General features: G+C 43.6%; 1 non-coding gene across 1 annotated transcript; it reads left to right on the forward strand.

The window, feature by feature from the left end:
* The first annotated feature begins 1,732 nt into the window (after positions 1–1,732).
* Trnae-cuc (transfer RNA glutamic acid (anticodon CUC)) lies at positions 1,733–1,804 on the forward strand. The gene has a single exon. It is a non-coding gene; the product is annotated as a tRNA-Glu (tRNA).
* The last annotated feature ends 2,398 nt before the right edge of the window (positions 1,805–4,202 follow it).

The following is a 4,202-nucleotide window of genomic DNA, read 5'->3' on the forward strand; positions in this document are numbered from 1 at the left end:
GAAGTGACCCATACCTTCTACATGGATGATCTCAAGGTCTACGCTGATTCACGTCAGCGTCTAGGTGTAGCTATCCGGGTTGTCGAAGACATAAGCAGGGACATCTGCATGGAGTTCGGCCTCGACAAGTGCCGCTGTGTCCACCTGCTGAAGGGACAACTTACCGAATCCGGAGGCTACGAGGTCTATGACGGCGAGTTTATACAAGACATGGTTCGTGGCGAATCCTACAAATACCTTGGATTCCGACAGCTCACCGGGATTCGCCACTCCGACATCAAGACGGAGCTGCGAGACAAGTTCTTGAGTCGAGTGAACTGTGTCCTGAGGACTTTCCTCAACGCGGGGAACAAGGTACGCGCGATCAACACATTCGCGGTTCCCCTGCTGACCTTCAGTTTTGGTGTAGTCAAATGGAGCAAAACTGACCTAGAGGACCTTGAGAGGAGGATGAGGAAAGCATTTAAAGAGGCCGGAATGCACCATCCTCAATCGGCACTGGAGAGAGTTTCACTGCCACGCAAAGAAGGGGGACTTGGAATAGTCGACATATCTGCACTGTGTGTTGCCCAGGTACAACAACTGCGCGAGTACTTCGCAGAACGCGCCAACCAAAACGCGCTATACCGGGCTGTCTGCGCCGCCGACAGAGGATACAGCGCTCTGCACTTGGCGCAAGCGGAGTACCAACTCAACTGCAATCTGCAGACAGTGGAGGAGAAGATTGCAGCTTGGAAGCAGAAGGCAGTGCATGGTGCCCACCCCCATCAACTGGATCGGCCACACGTCGACAAGGCCGCATCTAAACTGTGGTTAACGCGTGGTGAACTCTCTTCAGTAGTAGAAGCCGACATGATAGCCATCCAGGACAGGATAATGCCGACGAGAAACTGCAGGCGGTACGTCTGGCATCAAGACGTTGATGACATTTGCCGGATGTGCCATCAACCAGGTGAGAACATAGAGCACATTATGGGAGGCTGTCCCGTTTTGGCCAACGCAGCCTACACCGAGCGCCACAACAACGTGGCCCGTATTGTTCATCGACAACTGGCGCTCCAATGTGCTCTACTGGAAGACAACGTACCAAACTACCGGTACCTGCCTGCACCTGTCCTGGAAAATGACCGTTTCAAGCTGTACTGGGATCGCACTGTTCTGACCGACCTCTCGATCCACCACAACCGGCCAGATATAATGGTTTACGACAAGAGCGACCGCAAAGTCACCATCATCGATGTCGCTATTCCACTGAACCAGAATCTGGAGGAGACCCACGGTCGCAAAATCTGCAAGTACCGACCATTGGCCGTGGAGCTCAAGGAACTGTGGGGGCTAAGGGAGGTCCCAAGAATTGTTCCAGTCGTTCTCTCTGGAACTGGAATTGTCCCGAAGACACTTCTGGAAGCGCTAAAGGTGTTGAATATGGAGAAGGAATTGGCCGGCATCCAAAAGTCAGTCATCCTTAGCACCTGCGCGATTGTCCGACAATTTCTCGGTCAGGACTGAAACAGCACGAGCATGCAGATACGTGCATTCCGCAGAGCCTAGTCCCCCTTTGGCATTCAGAAGCCCGGGGGCAGGTGAAAATTCTGGCTAGGTTCGCCTAGTTAAGAAGTGAGATAAGTCTGCCAAAATAAATAAAAATAAATTGTAAATTAATAATGGAAGGTTTATGGATGAAATTTTTTGAATTCACTATTTTGTCATATATGAATTCTAAGCAAACACCTCCCATATTGTCTAGTGGTTAGGATATCCGGCTCTCACCCGGAAGGCCCGGGTTCGATTCCCGGTATGGGAATTTTTTTTTTGGTTTAGCGTAGAATCTTCCCGCGTGGCTTCTTCGACCGAGGGTAGCGTTTTGACATTGTCGCCAGAACTGTGTTGTTCAGTTTATGCGTGGACAGATTTTTAGATTATCTAACTGATCAAGTTAGACCGTGGATATGCCAAATCGCGTAGCTGGTCCATGTTTGCATGTAAAAATCTGATAAAAGTTTACAACTCATAGTTTTACATGGCAGCTAAACTATGTAGAACATAGCGAACTTTTGTTTGGAAAGAACGATTTGCGATCAACATTGATTTTCTTCTACTATTTGTCGGTTATTTTGAGAATCCTAAGGAAAAGCGAAGATTATGGATAAATTCTGGCGAGCCGTCAACATTGTCTGCTGGGTTATAAACAGATGAACTGATGCGACCTAACAAAATCGTTTATAACAGATCTTTCATCAGGGGCTGGTCAACTTTTTTTTAAATAACAAATTTTTTTGACGTAGGACTACGTCTTTCATTTCTATACTGGGGTGTAAGTTCAAAGTTTCGAAAACGAAAGCGTTACGCCGGAGAACGAGATTTTGAGCGTTAATAGCTCCTATATAACTGAACGAAATGGTATGAGAAACACTTCATTCGAAAGATAAAATTTCTACGCGTAATATGCTTGTTACTTTGTCATCCAAAAACATATTTCAACAGCCCTAAAATTGTTTTCAGAACAGGCTATTGAAATCACACCAAGCGGTATATAAGCGAGTACCGCTCCGGAATCCACTCAGTTATGATTGCGCAACGATTGAGGTACGATCGCTGGAAAGTATGGATGTTTCCCTAACACAGACTTCAAAACCATGGATCCAGGGGAAATCGGCATAGCAAATTAGATGCAAGCAGCGGGAACTTCTGTACTCGTTTGCGTTTTTGAAAATTGGAATGTTTCCCTAACACAGATTTCTAAACCATGGAGCCTGGGGAAATTAGCATTGCAAAATAGATGCAAACTACGGGTACTTTTGTACTCGCTTGCATTTTTGCAAACCGGAATGTGTTTCCCCAATACAGATTTCGAAACCAAGAAGTTGGAAAAAGCGGCATTCGGAAACATTCAAGTCGGCAATACTTTTATACCCCCAAGCATTTCTACACTCCAGAATTCGTTTTGCTATTACGGTTTACAAAAGCGGGTACAAATGCTCGATTATTCAAGACTGCATTGGAAGGCATCCCTCCATACCGCCAGCTCACTGAACTTCTACGCATACCCTTTGATGATTAGGCAAAATGTTGATAACTTTTTGCTACGATAACTACTACCATAATGCATGAATAAACTTAAATTTAGATTTGTTTGCAATTGAATTCGTAAATAGTTCCATTCATTCACTAGTTTAATCAATAATTTAATCAATACACACAAAAGATAGCTCTGCGCAGCGACTATATTGTACCCAATGAGGAACATCCGAGGTGGGATTATTGCTAATTGAAGAAATACAATTGATTACTAAGCCAACGGCAGTCCTACGTCAACCTTGCGGTCATATCATAGGTATAACCCATCCATAGTTTTTTTTAATTTGAGACATTCAAATTCAAATTTATTCTGGTTGTAGTTCAACACTTACATTTTAAAAATGAAATTCGATTTCAGTCAGATGACCACCACGAGCCCGATTACAGCGATCAATCCGTTGGATCCAATTTTTCACTACTTGGCCACATATTTCGACCGGAATGCGAATTTCACGTTGGATATAACATCCGAGCTTTTCTATAGTTACTGGCCTGTTGGCATAGATCAGTGACTTGACATAGCCCCATAAAAAGAAATCTAATAGAGTCAAATAACATGCATGAACGAGGCGGCCAATGGATATGTCCATTTCTCGAAGTAAACATGGGCTGAAAAGTCCCGGGATTTTAATGAAAGCTATCGTATTTTGGGCAAAGCTGTATTTATTTCTCAACATAATTTCTTTCGAGGCCGATACACTTGTTACTGCGAGTTTCGAAAATTTCGATTCCCTTTCTTTAGTACGAAACGTCTAAGCCAAAGGTTCTCTAACTGTTTTGGGTAAGAGACCCCTTTTCCAGAATAAAGTCATACCTTAGACCCCCATAGCCAAATTTCTTTGAAAATCCTATCTTAATTTTTTTTTTCTTACTGAAAAAATATCAATTTGAAAACAATGCAGTTGGTTCAATGAATAAACTTGACATTATTTTTTCACGAAGGCGATCTGGCGTATTGGTAACATCCGCACCTCTCACGCAAAAGGTCAAGAGTTCAATTCACACTCCCAACATTCTTCCAAAAAACGGAAGTAATGTGACAAACCAGCCAAAAGTTTTGAAAGTCACTATAAAACAGGAAAAAAAAAATTTCTCAATCATATTCAACAAAATAAATTGAGATA

Source organism: Toxorhynchites rutilus, chromosome 1 (genome assembly GCF_029784135.1).
Source record: "Toxorhynchites rutilus septentrionalis strain SRP chromosome 1, ASM2978413v1, whole genome shotgun sequence".
Lineage (NCBI taxonomy): Eukaryota > Metazoa > Arthropoda > Insecta > Diptera > Culicidae > Toxorhynchites > Toxorhynchites rutilus.